The sequence below is a fragment of the Zingiber officinale genome, chromosome 5B, assembly GCF_018446385.1.
Source record: "Zingiber officinale cultivar Zhangliang chromosome 5B, Zo_v1.1, whole genome shotgun sequence".
Taxonomy (NCBI): domain Eukaryota; kingdom Viridiplantae; phylum Streptophyta; class Magnoliopsida; order Zingiberales; family Zingiberaceae; genus Zingiber; species Zingiber officinale.
The window spans coordinates 44261043-44285625 of record NC_055995.1 but is presented as its reverse complement, the minus strand read 5'-3'; the positions used below and the strand labels follow the sequence as shown (position 1 = coordinate 44285625).

At 33.9% G+C, this 24583-nt stretch overlaps 1 long non-coding RNA gene across 1 annotated transcript; it reads left to right on the top strand.

Moving 5' to 3' along the window:
* The first annotated feature begins 1160 nt into the window (after positions 1–1160).
* LOC121987376 lies at positions 1161–4519 on the top strand. The gene is made up of 2 exons (XR_006113537.1): positions 1161–1384; positions 4344–4519. It is a non-coding gene; the product is annotated as an uncharacterized LOC121987376 (long non-coding RNA).
* The last annotated feature ends 20064 nt before the right edge of the window (positions 4520–24583 follow it).

Genomic DNA, 24583 nt, shown 5'->3' with positions numbered 1-24583 from the left:
AGTATATATTGCATGTATTGTTGAATATGGTCACCGGTACAGGAAAGGAAAAGATATAGAAAGGAAGGAGACAAGGAGGTGTTCGAAGGATATGTGATGCCAGGACTATGGAAGCCTTGGGACTAGGAAAGAAGTTTTAATTTTAGTTTCCGCATTTTAGTTATTGTAAACATTTGAGTTGTATTTTAAGATCATGTCATTTGAGATTATTCTGTTTAGATTACATGTAGGATGAGTTCAGTTTAGTAAGTAGATATTTGTGTGTTTGATACTTATTTAACTGCGTGGTTGATTGATATGTGTTCCAGCCGCTTGTAGCTGAGTATATATTGATGTATTGTTGAATATGGTCACCGGTACAGGGGAGATTCTGTCGAAATTTTTCGGTAGGGTTTCCATGTGATTTTTAATCATACCGGTTAAGTAGAGTTAGTAGTTAAGTAACGGTCATCCTTAGAGAGTAGTAGTAGTAAGAAGAGTGGTCGTTACATAAGATGTGTTGGGACTTTCGAGCCGCAAAAATCATTTTTTGCATTGCGAAAACCTCGAAGTCTTGCCACGGATCCGTGCGAAGATAAATAAAATTCATGTACATGTTTGTTTATCCTAGATCTACCTTAGATCTACATGATAAGAGTGTTACCCTTGTCGCGATGCCTGTAACAACCCAAATTTCTCCATTCCGAGTCCCAAAAGTAATTCAAAAATATTTTAAAATGCTATAGAAATATTCTAGAGATTTTTAGAAATTTTTGGAGTATTTCTATGTAATTTTTGGAGGTCGTTTGGTATTTTTATTAAACGAAGAAAGTTTCGATAAAAAAATATTCAAGTCGAGATTCAAACCGTGGACCTGAACCAAGCCTTAACCGAATCCAGCTAGCCAACTGTTCCGGAATTGTTTTGTGAATGAATATGGAGTCAAATCTATTTAAGCAGTAGTTAATGAATAGGAAATAAATTGTAATAAGAAGGGATGCAGCCGAAACTCGAACCTGCAACCCGAGCCTTAAGCAGAACGCAACCAACCAAATGTTCCACGGGAGTTTTGTTAATCAAGTAGAGAACAAAATATATTTAAGTAGTACTAATTAACAGAAACATTAGAGTATTAAAAGGAGAACTTAGGTGTTTAATGTTCCCGTGACCTAAAATATTACCTCACCTTTCTCTCTCACGGCGTCGGCACTTCTCGTCTCGGGCGAAAACGCAACAGTGTTAGGGCACCACTTCCGGCACCGGCGAGGGTGTCTCTCCATGAGGTCTTCATACCTTAGTGATCCACTCGTCAAGAAGGACCCGTGAGCAACGAAGAAGAGCCGGAGAACTTGAGTTTTCTCCGAACCCTAGCAACTCCCCTCCCCGATTTTGAGTTCAAGGATAGGTAAGTTGCTACTCACCTGCGGTAAGATAGCTTCGAAGTTTATTTCTTGTTCCTTTTTCTTGTTCCCGAAGCTTTGGATGAAACCTAGGGCTGTGTTGTTGCCGAATGATGGAATGTGAGATGAGTTGATTTCTTCTCGTGAGGTTCTTGTTTTGGATTGAGGGATTCTGTGATGATCTTGCTTCGTTTCGTGTTCCTATGAGGTTATCGTTTTGATTTGTGCCTTCCTTGATGTTATTGATTCAGTTGGGGGATTCTCAATGGATTCCTGCAAGAATTTGAATGTTGTAAATTTTCTCTTTGCTTTGTTTCAGATTCGTGAGATGTTGATTAGGATTGGTGATTGTTTTGCTTTCCTATGTGGTTTTGATTCACGGATTAATTGGTTTCCCAAGGTTTCTTGCACTGTCCTTCAAAAGGTTTCTCCGAATGAGGTTTGGCTTTTACCAGAGCAATTAGATTTGATGTTTTAGGTAGGGGTTTATGATGTTTTGCTTCTTCCTATTGTTTCCGGAAGTTTTGGAGAAGATCATTGATAGAATTAGACATAAGAATGAGGAAGTTGTGCTCTTTGATGGTTTCCTTGTTTTGCTGGAATCTTGGAACAGTTTTGGATATGATGAGTTGATTTTAAGTTGTGATAGTTTCTTGGTGTTGATGGTATTCCAGGGACAAATTTAGGGGAATTTGAGTCAGAATAGTTTAAGTTGTTGATGTTTCCATCGTATGTTCAGATTTCCGTCAAACATTAGTGCAGATTTTTAATAGTTTCTGCTTAGCATTTGCAGATTTTTGTTTCCTCTAAAGTCTGTAGGGCTGTTTTTGTAAGCTTACTGCAGAATGTGATTTCCGTGAACGCGGCTTGTTTCTTTTGGTTTAGAGATGTTCATTACATGGTAGGATAAGTTTCGAGGAAGTCTTTAATGAAGATCTTATCCCAGTAGTTGGGATTTAGCTTATAAGGTTGTGTCTTCTCCTTACTTGTCTGGATTCTGTTTATACAGAGAGACTCTGCTTTGTTTCAATGAACGGATTGCTCGATTCAATTTCCTTTTGTTAATTTAACTTGCAGTTTTAAGTTTAGCATGTTAGTTTCAGATTTCATGAAAACATTTCAGATGTAGATTTTCAGTTTAGTTTATATATATATATATATATATATGCAACGAACTGCCTTTTTATTCCAAGTATATAGTTAGATTTTTCTTTAAGTTTTTAGTTTCCCTTTGTTCTGCTATTAGGCAATGAACATAGAATGACTTGGATTAAGTATTGGTTTATTAGGCTAATTGGAGGTTGATCTGGCAGTGATTTTGGTTTATTTTATGATGAAGTAAGTAGTGTAATCTCTTTAGTGCAGAAGTGTGGATGAAAGAGTGAAGATGAGCATATGTAATATGTTGTTTTGGTGAGTATCATGTATTAAGACTAAAGATGATTTGAATTGATGTAATGAATTTAACAGGTGAGAAGTATGAGAGTAACTTAGATATGCAAGTAGTAACTTCAGAGTAGAAGTTTAGTTTAGAAGATGAGAAAAGAGAGTTAAATGTTAGATCAATTCTGAGCATGATTTCTACTCTTTCTAGATGACCCTAAATGTTGGTACAACACTTGTTTAATGACAAAACCTTTCTTGTAGATAGGGTAATGGTTAGTTCAGATAACTCTCTATCATGATTAAATGAGCAAGATTGTAGAATGAGTAGAGTTGAAGTTTACCTCATGTTAGCTGATTTTGGGTAGTTGTGATCCATTGATTTTACGATATTTGAATGTTATTGCACTATTGAGGTTTAATGTAGTTGTTTCACCTAACTGCTTTGGAGGTTTGGAATTATGGAACAACTAAAGCTGTAGTCCTTATTTTAAAAAAAAAATACAGATTTGAGGTTTAGATATGTTTTCTAGTTATACTCATTCTAGGATACAGATGTGAGTTCTTCACTCTAGCATGTGGTTTAGATATGCTTCTTTGCTACCATCCATTTAAGCATACAGATTTGAGTTTCCTTGTTACCTCAATATGCAGAACTCCAATCTTAGAGCAGATTTCTAGTTCCTTATGTTATTAGATGTGCATGAGTAGCCTTCCTTTTAAAACAATCAGTTTCTAGTTCTTTAGAGTTTATAGTGCAGAATTGTGTAGCTTAATATGCAAAATTGTGTTTATTCTGTGAAACTCTAGAATTTTTATGCATATAGTGTTCTATTAAACTCTTTTAGGGGTTATGAGTGATTATAAGTAAGAAAAGACCAAGGTCTTAAATTGATCCTAAATTCCAAAAGTTTAGGATTAAAAGCACACTAAGTGTTTGAATAAATGCCAAGACATTTTGTTATAAGAGAATTAAAGAATAACAAGTATAAGGAAGTTATAGTTAAAAAGAAAATAAGTATTTTACTTTTTAATGGCATGTACCGGACACAAGGTCCATTGGGTGGGCTCCTAGATCGCCCCTAGGCACAAGATCGCCTAGAAGTACCTTAGTAGTTTCGGGATTAGCTACCTCGACTCATATTAAGGATGCACGTAAATTGGTACAATGCCGGGCCCAAGAGAAGTTGAATATTATTTTGAAGTATATAAGTATAAGTTTTGAAACAAATGAAACAAGCTTCATTTATGCTTAGAGTCAGTAAGATTAGTTCTTTTGAATTCTAGCATGCAGTATTAGTTTTGTTTCTTTCCTAATTAGATATTTAGCATGATTAGCTTTATCTACCAGCATGCGGTTTTATCCTTGTATAGCATGATTAGCTATTAGAATTACATGAGTAGATTTCTTAGCTTTTCTTTGCTATTAGTTTGACATGAGCAGTTATGTTTATGCTTTACTTTCGTTTAGAGCATATAGTTTCTAGATCTTTCTGTATACATGCATATTCGTGTTTTTGTGAGTTAGATAGCTCTTACTAAGCAAATTTTGCTTATAGACTACACTTCCTCTTACTACAGATAAAGGAAAGGAAAAGATTTAGCAAGGAATGCGATAAGGTGGTGCGGAGGGTGTGTGATGCGTGGACTGTGGGAGAGATCAGGGGAATTGAGTCACACTTTATGTTTTATGTCAATAGAGATTGATAAAGAGTTGTTTCTATTTTTTCTAATGTTGCTATTGGGTCTATTCCGCATTGTTTGTTTGGTTGTTTCCACTGTTAGAGTTTTATTCATTTACCATTGCTAGATTAGTTTTTTTTTTAAGTTGTTATGTCTTATAAACTGCGTGGTTGTTTGATAAATGTTCTAGCCGCCTGTGGCTGTGTATATCATGTTATGTATTAATGATTATGGTCACCGGTACAGGGAAGACTCTACCGAAATTTTTCGGTAGGGATTCCTCGTGGTTTTTAATTATACCGGTTAAGTAGAGTTAGTAGTTAAGTAACGGTCACTCTTAGAGAGTAGTAGAGTATAAAGAAGGATGGTCGTTACAATGCCCTTCGCTTATCCCGCTCGTCCAAAAGGTTGCCGGATCTCGTAGAGTGTCAAGTGTACACTCCTCTACACGTATCCACATGGACAAAAGGTGGAGAAAAACCACTTAGAGTGTGCTAGCACCCTTGAATGGTTTCGGCGATGGAGGAGAGGGAGACAACAAGAGAAGAGAGGAGGAAGAAGAAGAAGTTAAATAAGCACAAATGCTTGCACTAATGTGGCCGGCCACATAAAGGAGGGTTTTAAACCTCCATGTAATACCAAAAGTCATGACTCTTGGTCTTCCTCATGAGGTGGCACACTATGATGTAGTCTTGATGATATGGAACACCATCATTGGTCGGCCCCATGCCAAGTCACAATGAGGTGGCATTTGGTCAAGTCAAACTTGACCCTTCATCTCTCCTCTCAAGTCAAGTCAAACTTGACCTTTTTATCTCCCATGGTTGATCAAATCTAACCATTGATTCAAGTCAATTTAATTTAATGAATCTCTATTCATTGGTTTAAATTGACTCAATGAATCTTAATCTAAATTAGACTCATTCTACACATAAATCAAATTGAGTCCAACTCAATTAGTGTAATTGGATTACTCTTAATCCAATTTGGTTCATCACATGAACCTAATCCTCTTGGTTCATCATATGAACCTAATCTCCATCTAATTGCCCTTTGTGTGTGACCCTATAGGTTATTGTAACGTTGACAATGCTCCTAAACCCATTTAGAAACATAAGTAATGAGCAGTATCTAGCAATACATCATTACTATCCAAGTTACAAGAATGTTGAGATCCAACATCACCTTTATGACTACTAATTGTGACTCTCACAATATGTGACAATGTTCTTCTATCCTTGACATCTAAATTGATCAATTGAGGCATAGACCGTGTCATGCTCTAATCAATTTATGTTTTGAACTCCAAGTAGACTCACTCTAATCAAATGAGCTCAATATCTCATATTGACTCATTTGGGCATGGTCATGCACTTAGTGGTCTCACTCTATCAAGAATCATGATGTCACTCCCGTCATATAGGAGGGATAGATCCCATCTACATCACTCACATCCCTCCGCATAATTTGTTACATACCTATTAGTCGCCTTTATAGTCCACCCATTTACGGGTGACGTTTGACGAAGCCAAAGTATGTAACTCCTTATGTAGGGAACCATGGTGACTTCAGGTCCAAGGACTGATAGTCATACTAATAGTCACATGAGAAAGTATATGACACTCATATAACGATCCATGATACTTTCTCATGGCGGGTCATTCAGTATACCTTCTCCAATGCATACCCATGTGTCAACTTGATATCTCTATATCCATGACTTGTGAGATCAAGTCATCGAGTTGACCTACATGCTAGTCTCATCGCATTAACATTGTCCCTGAATGTTAATACTTGACTAGGAATGATTAAGAGTAGTGTTCTCTATATCATCTCACTATCAATTCAACCAATTGATTGATATAGATAAGAACCTTCTACTCAAGGACGCTATTATACTTAGTTATTTGGCACCAATACAAGTAAGCATAATAACCATAAAGAAATACATTTATAAATATATAGGAATATGATACATCGAGTCCATACAACAATCATCACATGATTGGCTGTAGGGCTCTCACTAACAATCTCCCACTAGCACTAGTGCCAATCAGTGTAGGCTCTAAGGTCCAATGACCTAGTGTGACCATCATGCTTTCTCTTTGCCAAAGCCTTGGTCAAGGGATTAACGATGTTAGCCTCTGTGGGTACTCTGCAAATCTTCACATCTCCTCTATCGATGATCTCTCGAATGAGATGGAAGCGTCGTAGTATGTGTTTGGTCCGCTGGTGTGAGCGAGGTTTCTTAGCCTGCGCAATTGCTCCATTGTTGTCACAATAGAGCTCTATAGGATCAGCTATGCTAGGAACCACCCTAAGCTCAGTAATGAACTTGCGGATCTAAACTGCCTCCTTTGCTGCTTCTGATGCAGCAATATACTCGGCCTCTGTTGTAGAATCAGCAACTGTGTCCTGCTTCGAACTCTTCCAGCTCACAGCACCACTATTCAAGCAAAACACGAACCCAGACTACGATCTATAATCATCCTGGTCAGTTTGGAAGCTGACATCACTATAACCCTTTACAGCTAGCTCGTCATCGCCTCCAAATATCAAGAAATATTCTTTAGTCCTTCTCAAGTACTTAAGAATATTCTTGACTGCTATCCAATGACGCTCACTTGGATCTGACTGGTATCTGCTCGTCATGCTCAAAGCATACGAAACATCAGGACGAGTACAAAGCATAGCGTACATGATAGATCCTGTGGCTGAGGCATAAGGGATCTTATCCATGCGGTCTCTCTCCTCTCTAGAAGAGGGACTTTGAGTCTTCGAAAGACTCACACCATGTGACATCGGTAGAAATCCTTTCTTGGAATTCTGCATGGCAAATCGTAGTAATACCGTGTCAATATATGTACTTTGACTTAGGTCAAGTAATCTCTTAGATCTATCTCTATATATCTTTATGCCGAGGGAGAAGGGTAAAAAAGTAATTTTATTTAATATCAAATTTTAAATTACATATTATATGCTTCAAGTGTAGGGAGAGAGGACACTGTAAAAATAAGTGTCCTACTCGTAAGTATCGAACGTCACCACCGATGGAAAAGGAGGAATTGATGCCCGGAGTTCGGAGGAGCAAAGATCACATCAAATGATTCAAGTGCCAAGAGTTCGGACACTACAAGAACGGTTGCCTGACAAGAAAAAAGTTAGTAATTTTATATTTCATGCAAATCTGATTTTTTTTCAATCATATATTCGAAAATAGGTCAATAAATTTACATGAATATATTATTTCCGAAACTACCCCTATACATAATAATTTAGAGAATAATTTTTATAATAAATTAGATAATATTGTGTATGATAAATTAGATTTAATTTTTTGAATATTTCTAATAATTTAAAATTTAATTTAATTAATAAAAATGTTCACGTGAAAAATTTAAATTCTGATAATTCAAAATTAAATTAAATTAATAAAATATTAAATTTAAAAATTTTAATCTAATTAATAAAGATAATTCTAGAAATAATTTGACTAATTCAAATATTAATAATGATAAGACAAAATTAATTTAAATAATAATCAAAATAAACTTAATAACTTAAATTAGAATTCTAAAAATTTGAAATTAAAGCTTAAAAATTCAGAAATAATTAATTTAAATAATGATCAAAATAAACTTAATAACTTAAATTCAAATTCTAAAAATTTGAAATTAAATCTTAAAAATTTAGAAATAATTAAAATTATTAAAAACTCAAATAAAAAATGATAAAATACTTAATAAAATATTTAATTCAACAAATCTAAAAAAACATTCAAAAAAAATAATCTAAAAAATTCAAATCTAAGTAATAAAATTATTTCAAATTTAATTAAAAATTCAAGTAAGAATGATGAAGATAATTCTAATTTGAAAAATTAAAATAGCTTAATTAAGAATCAAGATAATTTTAAAAATAATTTGATCAACTCTAATCTTAAAAATTCAAAATTAAATCTCAAAAATTTAGAAGATAAAATCTCAAATCTTAACAACATAAATTCTTATCTTGACCATAATTTTATAAATAATAATTCTAAAATTTTAATTAATATTTCTGATAATTTAAATAATAATTCTTAAATTTTAATTACTAATTCTAGAAATTTAATTAATAATTTTAGGAATTTAATTAATAATTCTGAAAATAATAATTCTAAAATTTTAATTATTAACTGTGAGAATTTAATTAATAAATCTAAATATTCTGATAAATTAATTAATAAAATATTTAAAATTCAAAAATAAATAACAAAATAAATTCAAATCTTAAACCTAAAAATCAGAAATATTTAGTCAAGAAAATGACTAAATTAATCTAGAACTAGATAAAATTACACGAAACCCCAATAAAATTTTTAATTTATTTGATCAAGATAATTCAAATTCCAACTTAATTAATATTTCATCTAAAAAAGATAAACTAAATTTGAATAAATCAAACTTAGTTAATAATCCAGGATTAAATATTAAGTTAAATAATAATCAAGATAATCGTAAATACAAATTCAAAAGATAAAATAAATTCTACTATTACATACTTAAATATTAAAAACTCAACATTAAAACACAAAAATCTCTAAATCAAATCTACAAATTTTAAGAATATTAATTCAAATGTTAATTGTAAAAATTCAAATTTAATTAAATATAATAAAGTACCCTTTAATTATAAAATAATTAATAATTAAGTCTTAAAAGTTCAAAATTAATTTAATTACAAAAAATTTGATCCTAATCAATTATAATAATGTACCATTTAATAATGAAACAATGAATAATAAATTTAAATTTAAACATAAAAATTCAAGAAATAGAATCTACTCATTTCTACCAAGTAAACCAAAATTTTAAAAAAGATAATAATAATAAAATAAACAAAATTTTGATAAATTTAAACCAAATGATAAACTCTAAGTTAAATACCAAAAAAATATATATACGAAATTAATTCATTATAATTAAGTATCATTTAATTATGAAACTATGAATTCAAGATTAAATCTTAAAATTCAAAATTAATTTTCATAATCCAACAATTCAAAAATTAAATTAAAACTAATTATGAAACTAATTAATAAATCTTACCCAATGAAAAAAATTAAAATAATAAAATTTAAAATGTGTCAAAGTGGGTTTACACATTCGTGGGTTCACACGAAATGTATCAAATTGAGAATTTGATGCATCCTTAGAAATCAACTATAAATTATTTGACTTGTTTGACACATGCATACTTGCCATGTACATTCATTATTAAATGTTAATTTATATTGATAAATGTCATGTCATTGATACTAATATTTCATTCATTCTTAATCTAGAATGATAAAGAACTTAGGTTTGATCGACACTTGACTAGTTATACCGAAGGGTCTCAGAAAAAATGTTAAATATTTAATTTTTTTAAAAGATTTTGTTTAGAAGTGGTTATTGTTCCAATACCCAAGAAGGCTTCATGTCTTGCCACAACCTAGAAGTCGATTATTGAAATTGATATTTAACCAACTAACTGTCAAATCTTAGTCTAACTCAAGTCTAAATCAATCCTTAGATTCAAACTTAAATTTTAAATCAGATAAAACTAACAAAACATCTCACAAAACCTATAAGGGTACCCTGATTGATTGTGATGAAATATTTAGAATGAGTGAGATGATAAGGACTATTAAATAGAAAAAATTTTGAAAAAATTTTAAAAATTTATAGATAATTTTCTAAAAATTATTTTCAAAATAGTGATTTAACATAATAATATTTTAATGAATTTCATCCTTGATTGAGTGTATTTATATATAAATTTTGAAAAATCTATATACTTGAAAAATATTGATTGTTGATAAGTACCTAGAAATCCATATCCCAAGGTCAACACTAGAACCTAGTCCCCTAAACACTTGGATAGATTTTTTTGTAGTTAACAAGGATAATCAAGGTGTGCCAGGTTAAGGGGGAGGTGCTTTTGAAAATTCAAGAAAATGTTTTAAAAAAAATAGTTTTTTTAAAAAAATATATAGAATTCTTTTTAAATCTTTAAAAACTCCTTGAAAAATCTAGAAATGTTTTCTTAAAAATATTTTTGAAAATATTTAAACACACTTACATTTATTTTGAAAAAAAAATATTTTAAAAATTTATGTCTTGAAAAATATATTTTAACTAATCTTTTGATTTGGATCAACCACTAGACATATAGGTAGTTCTCCTTGTGGTTAACATGGTTTCCTAAGAATATGTCAGATTGAGGAGGAAGTTTTGATTCAAAGATGACATATATACTTTTAAAATTTTTTGAAAAAGTTTGAAACCCATGATTCTCAAATATTTTTTAAATGCCTTTGAAAATACTTTTGAAAACTTCTGAAAATACGTTCGTTAAAAATTTTTTAGAAAATATATTGTAGTTGTTCTTTTAATTTGGATCAACCTCTAAGACACATAGGATGTATTCCTTATGGTTAACAAGGTCCTAAGAAAATGTCAGATTGAAAGGAAGTCCTGATTGAAAGACCAAACATAGTTTGCAAAATTCTTTGAAAGTTAATTTTTAAAATTCTTTAAAACTATGTTTGAAATTTTTTTGAAAATTATTTTCTAACTGCAATTTTAAAAGTGATATTTTTAAAAATGATCTTATTTCAAAAATAATGTTTGAAAACAAATGCTTTTACATGGATTTCTCGAGTGTTTTCAAAATTGTTAATATAAAATTAAGGGGATCTTAGGTAATCTTTTTAATGTGTGTCAAAGGGGAGAGTGACCTTAAGTTAAAAATATTTGACTCTCAACTTTGATATAAAACCCTAAAGTCCAATACCTAACTTAAGAAAATTGTCAAACATCAAAAAGGAGGAGATTGTTGGTGCAATAAGCTTCTAGGATTTTGATGTTTGACAATGTACCTAAGTCTGGTCAGTTTGACCAAGGGTTGATCCAAACAGGACTTGATGTTTAGAGGAGAAGTCTAGTCAGGACTAGATGTCACGTCCTGAGGGTATACTTGTCCGCCAAACCGAACGGTACCCCCTAGTGATAATATAAGAAATATAATATCGAGCCAATTCAAGCCAACATAAAAATACCGATGTAATATAACAACACTACATCATAAATGACAATGCGTATATGTATGCATGTACATGTGAAATACTCAAAATATAGAACAGAAAGAACAATAACCATAAGCAATGGAAATAATAAAACAAGTAACTCAATATTCTAACCTAAAAGTCAAGGGAAAAGTAAAGGGTAGTGAGTACAACCACTCAGTAGGTAGAAGAAGATAGTGCATGAATAATATATTGACAAAAGATTAAAGGATGCAGTCTCAGGTAAAATACTTACTAACCAACGTAGGTGTCCCAATATAATCACCATCTAGCCAAAGTATAATCAATACGGGCGCCTGGACCTCTGAGCGCCCGAACCCTCATTTTCCAGCAGATTCCTTCCTGCAAAAAACGTTAGTCCGGAGACAAATATAAGATATATCCTGCAACACAGAGTATTAGCACAATTTAAAATTAAGCAGAATATTAATTAGATTCCGTCTCTCCGAGACCGGAATCTAGTCAGGATCTCGACTTAGAGTTCTGAAATGGTTCTAAATCGGATCAGCGCCTAAGTTCCCTTCCCAGGAATGCATCCTTATAGTCACTCCCCTCCAATGACTTACCTTCACTTACCTGCCAGACGTTCGGTCAGCCCTTCGACCCGTCTGGGCTTCGTGTTAGCTATCCGGTCAGTCCGTCGACCTATCTGGACTTCGTGTCAGCTACTTGGTCAGCCCGTCAACCTAGCTGACCTTCCCTGCAACACTGAGTTAGCACAGTATTAACAGAATTCAAGTATAACCTAGGGTTACCTCCTAGGGTTGCCTAGCTTCACTCACTAGGACTTCCATTGCCTGGCTTCACTCACCAGGACTTCCTCCACCTAGCTTCACTCACTAGGGTCTGGCTTCACTCACCAAGACTTCCCTCACCTAGCTTCACTCACTAGGGTCCGACTTCACTCACCGGGACTTTCACCATCTAGCTTCACTCACTAGGGCCCGACTTCACTCACCGGGACTTCCAACGCCTAGCTTCACTCACTAGAGCCCGACTTTACTCACCAGGACTTTCACTTTACCTAACCTTTGGTTAGGACTTACCTTTGCTAGTCATCTAGTCCTGACTAGACTTCTCTCTCCCAAACATCAAGTCCTGTTTCGGTCAACCCTTGGTCATATTATCAAACATCGAAACCCTAGAGGTCAATTGCACCAACATATAGTACATCTAAATCTGCACACACAAATATATGACTGGCATATAGCAAGCACATAACCAATACTGACTGCAGGAGAATGCTCTACCATGGATGGTTCCGTGGGCGGGTAAATGACTAGTCACTGTTCGCGGGGAGAACGCTCTTCCACAGATGATCCCGTGGGCGGATAGGGTAAATAACTAGTCACTGTCTGTAGGGGAACGCTCTACCACGGATGACCCCATGGGTAAATAGGGTATATACCAATGATCACTAAAGACTCTCTCAACCACGAATGGGAGATAACGGTTGATAGGATAAACTAACGATCGCTGACGACTCTCTCAATCACGAATGGGATGTTGGTTGCAATTCGGAAAACCTAGAGGTTCCACTGTACAAAAATTTTGTACAAAGATCTGAACCCTTTCCTAGCTACCATGTGTTCTTTTAAATTAAATTTTGGATCGCCTGTGGAACTTAACACGTTTGATCCAAAACTTAATCTATTTGTTCTTTTAGGTTTAGACTTGGATCTCCTGCGGAACTTAACACGTTCGACCCAAATCACCTTAAGTTATTAATTCCATTAAATATTAATTTCCATAATTGGTTCCCAGTACTGACGTGGCGAGGCACATGGCCTTCTTGGATATGGGAGCAACCACCACCGACTAGACAAAACCTTTTATAGAAAGCTAATATTTAATTTCCTAAAATAACTTTAGGTTAACCAAAAAGAACAATCAAATCACAAGGAAAAATAAAATAAAAGAACACAACATCAAAAAACATATTCGAAATTCTAGAATCGTAAGCCTCTTGTATTTAGTATTATTTCCAAAAATAACTAGTATGATGCGGAAACAAAAATTACTAGTTATACCTTTTAGAAAGACCTCTTGATCTTCTACTGTATTCCTCTTCTAACCTCGGACGTTGTGTGGGCAACGATCTTCCGAGATGAGAACCACCAAGCACCTTCTTCTTCCTTACAAGTTTCGGCCATCAAAACTTCTCCTAGGATGAAGAGGTTCGGCCACCACCACCATGCTCCAAGGGATGCTAGAAAAGAGGCTTCTTTTCTCTCCTTCTTCTCCTTCTTAGATCCGGCCACCAAAGCTATCTCCATCATGAGAAGGTTTCGGCCACACAAAGGAGAGGAGAGGAAAGAAAGGGCCGGCCACACCCAAGGAGAAAAGAGAGGAAAAATAGAATAGAGTCGTTAGCCTTAAAGCCTCCTCTACCCCTCTTTTATAATCCTTGGTCTTGGCAAATAAGGAAAATTTAATAAAAACTTCCTTAATTCTTTTGCCATTGAAAAGGAAAATTTATTTAATTAAAATAATTTTCTCTTTTCAAATTATTTGGCCGGCCACACCAAAGCTACAAACAAGGAGAGTTTTAATTAATTAAAACTTCCTAATTTGTCTCCAGAAATTTATAAAATTTCTCCAATAATTTAATCCCTTCATGATTGGTTAATAAAAAGAAATTTTATAAATTAAAATCTTTCTTTTAAATATGTGGATAATTTCCAAAAAGGAAAGTTATCTCTAAAAATTAAAATCTCCTTTCAATCTACAAATTAGGAAAGATATTAAATCTTTTCTTAATCTTTTGTAGAAACTAATAAAAGAGAATTTTTAATTTTTAAACTTTCTTTTAAATCATGAATATAATTAAAAGAAAAGTTTTTACCAAAATTAAAATCAACCTTTTAATCTACAAATAAGGAAAGAGATTTTAACTCTTCTCTTAATCTTTTGTAGAATCTTATAAAAGGAAGGATTTAAATTTTTAAACTCTCTTTTAAATTATATTATCCACATAAGAAAAAATTTTAAAATTAAAATTCCTTTTTATTTTAATAGGGACGGCCACATGAATTCACCCATGAACATACCCATGGCCGGCCCTAGCTTGGTCTCCAATCTAGCTTGGCCGGCCCCTATAGGATGGGTGAGAAGGTGGGTATAGGTGGGTATAGTACTCTATAATTAAGAGGCTACGATAGGGACCGAGAGGAGGAATTGGTTTTGGTCTCCCGATAAAATTAAGCATCCCGTGTTCGCCCCGAACACACAACTTAATTTTATCAATAATAATTCATTCCACTAGAGAACTATTATTGAACTACCGCACCAATCCCAAATTACATTTTTGGGCTCCTTCTTATTATGAGTGTGTTAGTCTCCCTGTGTTTAAGATATCGAATGTCCACTAATTAAGTGAGTTACTAACAACTCATTTAATTAATATCTTAGTCCAAGAGTAGTACCACTCAACCTTATCGTCATGTCGGACTAAGTCCACCTGCAGGGTTTAACATGACAATCCTTATGAGCTCCTCTTGGGGACATTATCAACCTAGTATCTCTAGGACACAGTTTCCTTTTATAATCAACAACACACACTATAAGTGATACCATTTCCCAACTTATCGGGCTTATTGATTCATCGAACTAAATCTCACCCATTGATAAATTAAAGAAATAAATATCAAATATATGTGCTTGTTATTATATCAGGATTAAGAGCACACACTTCCATAATAACCGAGGTCTTTGTTTCTTTATAAAATCAGTATAAAAGAAACGACCTCAAATGGTCCTACTCAATACACTCTAAGTGTACTAGTATAATTATACAGTCAAGATAAACTGATACCTAATTACACTACGACCTTCTAATGGTTTGTTTCTTTCCATTTTGGTCGTGAGCTACTGTTTATAATTTATAAGGTACTGATAACATCATCTTCTGCATGTGGCACCACATACTATGTTATCTACAGTATAAATTAATTGAACAACTACAACTAAATGTAGACAATTTGACCAAATGTGATTCTTTATTCATAATGAATGTTTACAAAGCTTAGGCTTTCAGTATACACTCCAACAATCTCCCACTTACACTAAAAGACTAAGCTGCCATATCTGCTGCCATACATCTGATTCTCAACCCTTCAACATGCCCATCAAAAGCTCTTGCCTTAAGGACCTTAGTGAAAGGATCTATAGGTCATTACCTGATGCAATCTAGGCGGCAACAACTTCTCCTCGTTTATACGATTTCTCGTATTGGGTGGTACTTGCGCTCTATTGTGTTTACTTGCCTTATAGACTTATGGTTTCTTTGAGTTTGCTACTGCACCAACATTATTACAATAAATTGTAATAATCTTTGGATAAACCAAAAATCATATCTAAGTCTATCTTGAGGTTATTGAGTCATTCAGCTTTTATGCCTACCTCAGAGGCTTGCCATATACTAAGCTTCTATGGTGGAGTCCAGAAAAACACCTATGCTTATCACTTTTCCATAGTTATAACTTTACCTCCTAAAGTAAACACAAAACCCCGAGGTTGACTTATTATTATCCTTATCCGATTGGAAGTCAAAATCCGTGTAACCCACAGGGACCAAATTAACTACCTTGTAAGCTAGCATATAATCTCTAGCGCCTCTATATGCTTTACTGCAGTCTAATGTCCTTGTCTAGGGTTACTTTGATATCTGCTAACTATGCCCTTGGCAAAACAGATTTCTGATCTCGTGCATAGCATAGATTAGGTTGTCTAACTGCCGAAGCATAAAGAACTGCCTACATGTCCTCAATCTCCTTTGATGTCATCGGAGACATCTCTTTAGATAAAGACACTCCATGCTTAAAAGGTAAGAAACCTGTCGAGGAGTTTTGCATGCTTAAAACGAGCAAGGATTTTTCGATGTATCAAGCTTGGGATAAGTAAAATATATATTTTTCTTTCGATCCCTTATTACTTTGATCTCAAAAATATATACATTCTCCCAAGTCCTTTATATCGAATTATTTGGACAACCATACCCTTACTTCTGACAATATTTTGATATTGTTTCCAACTACCAAAAATGTTATCTACGTATAGTACAAGAAATACCACCACGTTTCCATCACACCTTTTGTATACACAAGACTTATCCGTTTACTCAATAAATCCATAGGTCTGGATTACTTTGATAAACCGGATGTTCCAAGACCTTGAAGCTTTACCTCAGTCCATAGACTGATTGAGCTTGCACACAAGATGCTCTTAGCCCTTTGCAATGAACCCTTCTAGTTGCTTTATATGGATGCTTTCATCAAGACTTCCATTAAAGAATGCTGTCTTGACATCCACTTGCCAAATAGATAAAAGAATCTGGATAGAGTTAAGCATGGCTACCAGTGAAAAAGTTTCCTTTTTCATCAAGCCTTGCTTTGAAAGTTACTACCTTCCTTTCTATCCCTCTTTTCCTATTATTGACCTTTTTACACCCAAAGGCTTTACACCATTTGGTGGTTCTATAAGCTTCCAGATTTTATTAGAATACATATATTCTAATTCTATTATTCATTACTCTTTGCCAAGATGCTTGCATCTTTATCTTGGAGTACTTTATCATATGACCGGAGATCAGGTTCATGCCCTCCAGGGATTGAATCCAAAACCTCTCCCAAAACATGAACCTATTTAGGTTGTCTAACAACCCTCCCACTACGACAAGGCACTTTCTGCAATTGTGTATCATTTGTGATACGTGTTGCAGTTTTCTTGTGGTATCTCATCTTGTACAGTTGGTACTAGGTTAGACATGTCCTTTATTATTTCCTTAAGAACAAATTTACTTATGAGCACGTGGTTCATTATATAGTCCTTTTCTAAAAATCAGTCATTGATGCTAACAATGACCTTATGATTTTTAAGACTATAAACCTACTTTTGTTTATCTAGGATAACTTACAAACAAGTGAACTCCTATCCAACTTATCATTGTCTCTCTATATGTGCTGGATTTCCTGAATCCGAATATGCTTCAAAATAGGTTTTCACCTATTCAGCAATTCTATATAAGTAGAGAGTTCTAACTTAGAAGGTACTATGTTCACTTTCGTTTTCAGAGTTTATCCTTAAAACAAATTTGGTAATTTTCTGAATAACTCATCATCTATCTAATTATTCCATAAGAGTCCTTTCCTTCTTCTACTACACCATTCTGTTGGGGTGTACCAGATGCAGTTAGTTGGGATTGAAATCCAACTACTGATAAGTGACTCCTAAAATCTCTCAAGAGGTACTTGCCACTACGATCTTCCATAGTGACTTTTTACTTTAACATTTCTCCGCATCAACCTTGTACTCTTTGGACTAATCAAAGTACTTAGTCTTGCGGTACATTAAGTAAATTTATTTGTATCTTGAATAGTTGTCTATAAAATAGACAAAATATTCAATACTACCTCTTGTATGGATAGTCATAGGATCACACAAATCAGAATGAACCGTTTTCAACATATCTTTAACTCCATACCCCTCGGACTTAAAAGCTTCTTGGTTATTTTCCTTCCAAGTAAGACTCGCAGGTTGGAAAGATTTCCACTACTAATGAACCCAAAAGTTCATCAGCTACCAATGAATCCTACTCAAGTATAACCTAGCTTTAGATGCCAAAGATATAATTGGTTCATTTCTAAAGGTTGCTTTCTCTTAAAATTAGAAGATGTGTTACTAATTTCCATTTGTTGCATCGTGGGAGTTATTGGATTATAAATTGTCAACCATCATACCAGAATAGATAACTTCCCTATTTTTCTTGATAACAACTTTGTTATCAAAATAGACACAATATCTATAATAGTTTAGAAACTGAAATCAGATTCTTTCTAAACTTGGTACGTAAAGACAATTACTTAAAATCCATATTTTATTCTTATCAAAAGATAAACATCTCCCACTGCAACAGCTACCACTTTTACAGTAGTGCCCATGTGGACGGTGATTTACCTTTCATTTAGTTGTCGGGTTTCCTGGAACCCTGCAATGAATTGCAGACATGATTAATGGCATCTGTATCTACACTTCAGGTTCTGGTAGATAACACCACTAGACATGTTTAAACTAATGAATTAAATACACCTAAATTGTTCTTAGTTCTAAGAGGACAGTCTACCTTAATGTCCAAATCCTATTTCCAATGAATTATTATTGGGACCACTAAGTCTATCCTAAAGTATATCAGCTAGGGATTAACCATCATCCTAAGAATCACAAAAATATTTGGTTAAGACCAACTCCTTAAAAATTCCCATGAATTTTGTATGCCACGTTAGTGTGGACGTATACAAATTCAAAGAGGAAATTTTATCATTTAATTTTATTATCTTGTCAACCTTACTTTATGACGAATAAAATTTATAGTTGGTTTATCTTTAATCAAATATTTGGTCAAGACTCTAAATTTAAAATAATATTGATTCCTCTAACAATACTATTTAAATTTACCAACACCTCAAAACACCGTGAATTTTGCATGCCACGTTAGTGTGGACGTATACAAAATCAACATTTGTAAGAGGAGGGTTTTACCCATTAACTATCTTGTCAACGTAACTTTATGACAAATAAAATTATCTCAAACACCGTTAATTTTGTATGCCACGTTAGTGTGGACGTATACAAAATCAATCATTTATAAGAGGGGTTTTAACCCTTTAATTTTATTATCTTGTCAACCTAGTTTTATGACAAATTAATAGTTGGTTTCATTTGGTCACACAAATAATAGCAGTGACTCCGATGGGGAGGATACTATTAGATGTGTCTAAGTGTATACCATTACTTGACACTAAGTCCATTAATAAGATTATGCCCATTCCATTGGGGAAGATCACACGCTCTTAATTAACTTCCTATAGTCATCCAAAAATGGAAGTCTGTTCTAGTGATCCACAAACAAGCTCATCCGTTATGGAGGAAGGCACTCAGAGCCAACGCGCAAGCTTGTTTGCATCACTTACAAACCAGTAATGGAGACCATGAGATTTACTTAAAAATCCCTCTCCCACTTAGTTATTTATAAATGAGGAATTTTAACTATGCTAGCCTACTAAACTTGTAAACTAACATGCACACATAGCACAATATAAAAGCAATAAATAGAAAAATCTAATTTTCAACTATTATGACTTTTATCTCTGGTTGTCCTCCGTGTGTTGTCATCCCAAGCTGTTGCCATATTTGGCCAACGCCACCGGGTCTAGCTGTCGCATCCATCTTGCTCCTAGTTCCGCTGCGCCTCTGGTCATTAGAAGGTTCCACGCTTTGCAAGATTCGATCCGCGACATAAATAGAATTTTACATTTTTGATCCTATATTCCATAAAAGGAATGTACATGTATCTAGATCAAAAATAAAATCCTAATAAAACTAAATACAGCTCCTGCTGTATTTTAATACAATCATGCACACACAGATAAATGCCCTTGACATGTCCAAGGGTCCAATCACACACATAATAACTAAAAGTCATAATAGTTGGATCCTGCATCCACAAAGTTAGCACATCCTACTATTAACCTGCCTAAATTATGTATGACATGTGCATAATTAAACTAATACCAAATACACAGAGGCAAAACCCTAGCTCTGATACCAATTGTTGGTTGCTACTCGGAAAACCTAGAGGTTCCACTGTACAAAAATTTTGTACAAAGATCTGAACCCTTTCCTAGCTACCATGTGTTCTTTTAAATTAAATTTTGGATCGCCTGTGGAACTTAACACGTTTGATCCAAAACTTAATCTATTTGTTCTTTTAGGTTTAGACTTGGATCTCCTGCGGAACTTAACACGTTCGACCCAAATCACCTTAAGTTATTAATTCCATTAAATATTAATTTCCATAATTGGTTCCCAGTACTGACGTGGCGAGGCACATGACCTTCTTGGATATGGGAGCAACCACCACCGACTAGACAAAACCTTTTATAGAAAGCTAATATTTAATTTCCTAAAATAACTTTAGGTTAACCGAAAAGAACAATCAAATCACAAGGAAAAATAAAATAAAAGAACACAACATCGAAAAACATATTCGAAATTCTAGAATCGTAAGCCTCTTGTATTTAGTATTATTTCCAAAAATAACTAGTATGATGCGGAAACAAAAATTACTAGTTATACCTTTTAGAAAGACCTCTTGATCTTCTACCGTATTTCTCTTCTAACCTCGGACGTTGTGTGGGCAACGATCTTCCGAGATGAGAACCACCAAGCACCTTCTTCTTCCTTACAAGTTTCGGCCATCAAAACTTCTCCTAGGATGAAGAGGTTCGGCCACCACCACCATGCTCCAAGGGATGCTAGAAAAGAGGCTTCTTTTCTCTCCTTCTTCTCCTTCTTAGATCCGGCCACCAAAGCTATCTCCATCATGAGAAGGTTTCGGCCACACAAAGGAGAGGAGAGGAAAGAAAGGGCCGGCCACACCCAAGGAGAAAAGAGAGGAAAAATAGAATAGAGTCGTTAGCCTTAAAGCCTCCTCTACCCCTCTTTTATAATCCTTGGTCTTGGCAAATAAGGAAAATTTAATAAAAACTTCCTTAATTCTTTTGCCATTGAAAAGGAAAATTTATTTAATTAAAATAATTTTCTCTTTTCAAATTATTTGGCCGGTCACACCAAAGCTACAAACAAGGAGAGTTTTAATTAATTAAAACTTCCTAATTTGTCTCCAGAAATTTATAAAATTTCTCCAATAATTTAATCCCTTCATGATTGGTTAATAAAAAGAAATTTTATAAATTAAAATCTTTCTTTTAAATATATGGATAATTTCCAAAAAGGAAAGTTATCTCTAAAAATTAAAATCTCCTTTCAATCTACAAATTAGGAAAGATATTAAATCTTTTCTTAATCTTTTGTAGAAACTAATAAAAGAGAATTTTTAATTTTTAAACTTTCTTTTAAATCATGAATATAATTAAAAGAAAAGTTTTTACCAAAATTAAAATCAACCTTTTAATCTACAAATAAGGAAAGAGATTTTAACTCTTCTCTTAATCTTTTGTAGAATCTTATAAAAGGAAGGATTTAAATTTTTAAACTCTCTTTTAAATTATATTATCCACATAAGAAAAAATTTTAAAATTAAAATTCCTTTTTATTTTAATAGGGACGGCCACATGAATTCACCCATGAACATACCCATGGCCGGCCCTAGCTTGGTCTCCAATCTAGCTTGGCCGGCCCCTATAGGATGGGTGAGAAGGTGGGTATAGGTGGGTATAGTACTCTATAATTAAGAGGCTACGATAGGGACCGAGAGGAGGAATTGGTTTTGGTCTCCCGATAAAATTAAGCATCCCTTGTTCGCCCCGAACACACAACTTAATTTTATCAATAATAATTCATTCCACTAGAGAACTATTATTGAACTACCGCACCAATCCCAAATTACATTTTTGGGCTCCTTCTTATTATGAGTGTGTTAGTCTCCCTGTGTTTAAGATATCGAATGTCCACTAATTAAGTGAGTTACTGACAACTCATTTAATTAATATCTTAGTACAAGAGTAGTACCACTCAACCTTATCGTCATGTCGGACTAAGTCCACCTGCAGGGTTTAACATGACAATCCTTATGAGCTCCTCTTGGGGACATTATCAACCTAGTATCTCTAGGACACAGTTTCCTTTTATAATCAACAACACACACTATAAGTGATACCATTTCCCAACTTATCGGGCTTATTGATTCATCGAACTAAATCTCACCCATTGATAAATTAAAGAAATAAATATCAAATATATGTGCTTGTTATTATATCAGGATTAAGAGCACACACTTCCATAATAACCGAGGTCTTTGTTTCTTTATAAAATCAGTATAAAAGAAACGACCTCAAATGGTCCTACTCAATACACTCTAAGTGTACTAGTATAATTATACAGTCAAGATAAACTGATACCTAATTACACTACGACCTTCTAATGGTTTGTTCCTTTCCATTTTGGTCGTGAGCTACTGTTTATAATTTATAAGGTACTGATAACATCATCTTCTGCATGTGGCACCACATACTATGTTATCTACAGTATAAATTAATTGAACAACTACAACTAAATGTAGACAATTTGACCAAATGTGATTCTTTATTCATAATGAATGTTTACAAAGCTTAGGCTTTCAGTATACACTCCAACATGGGAGACAATGGTCGACATGATAAACTAACAGTCACTGATGACAATGATCGACAGGATAAACTAATGGTCACTGGCGACTCTCTCAACCACGAAGGGAAGACAATGGTCGATAGGATAAACTAATGGTCGCTTACGACTCTCTCAACCACGAATGAGAGATAATGGTTGATAGGATATAGCAACTAAGGGTCTAATGGGATATTCAAAATACTACACTATGATATAATCTTACTAATGTATAGGCATGAGCCTATATAACAAGGATACTCGGTACCCTATACTACAATAAAATCTCACTAATATATATAGGCATAAGATAGATAATCAGGTCCCCAAGTTACTAGTCACCTAGTATTAATATCCCAACTGATTCCATCGTATCATCACATATATAATAAACAATGGGGTCAAGATCAAGTAATCCTAGGGGTTGATCCTAAGGGAAAAGCCTTGTAGAATATGCTATCATTCTACCAGGGAGTGATTTCCATCAAGTATAATTTCACTAACATATATGTCCTTGCATACAACTATACTACCTATAAGATCAGTGACCTATAGGCACGAACCTAAGTATATAACCATACTATATCATAAATTCATGATTATAAGTTATAGACCCAACTAACAATAAGGTTCTATTAGGATACTCCATATCCTACACTACGGTATGAAAATAACAAACAAAGGTTAAGAAAGATACTCAATATTCTATATTGTGGTATGATCAACCTAACCATAAATGCAAACTCAAATCATCTACCAAGGGATCTAGCAGAATATACAACGCCCTATACTATGGTAAGGTAATCTCATGCATATCTATAAACACAATCATAAGTATCAAACATAACTGTATAGCTATCAACCATAGATCAAAATATATAAGGACAAACGATAAGGTATCAAACTCAGGAGTGATATAGGACAGATTTAAGGTAAGCGAGTGACTACAACCTTATCAAAACATGGCAATAAATAATCATGCACTATAATCAAAGTAATCAAGAAGATAAGCAAGATCTACCCACCTCAAATGTAGATTGTTCTAACCATCTTCAAGTATGTAAGATCACATTGTGCTCGAATCCTACAAGTGCGGGGATATAAAACAAATCTAAGGATCTATAATATGTGAACCAACAAATCAAGTTACTCCTCCTATTAATAATTCCATTGACTAATAATTACTAAGCAGTTAACTTACTATTTAATGAGTTATAAATTTAATTACAGATTTACTAAATCCTTAATCAGATTATCAAATTATAATTAATTAATTAAATCTATAAACCTACCCTCAGGTTTCACAAATGCATCAATCAATAAGGCTTACCTCTAACATACCCTCTAACGTACCAAACTCATCCTAAATAAGTCTATTGATCTCTAATGCTCTCAATGGTTTAGGGGTCCACTACCCTCCTACTATGTCATTTTGATGTTCTATCTTCACTTGTGGACACACAAAGCATCAGACTCTAAAGTCCATAATATCTTTCTTCCTACCATTCCACTAGTAGGGCACTTTAGGGCTTGATACATAAGAGTATCCCCCAACAACCTATAAATTATGATCTATGTGTTTCTCGATGTAGGTCTTTTAAAATTGGATGTGTCTTGGGAATACACAATCTTCCTTGAAAATGGAGAGGCTCCTCTTTGTCGCATGAAAATCTATCGGCAGTCTTGAATATCGTTCATCATTCAGAACATGAGGTGTTGTTTACCAACTCGGGCTTCCTTGTTATGTTCAACAAAAAGGTGACTAAACAATCTTAGGCACCCGTAAGTGATCTAACTTCCCAACTGGTAATAGCTTTATACCATTTTAGGATACATGAAAATGTCTTTGCCAGAACCCTATATCCGA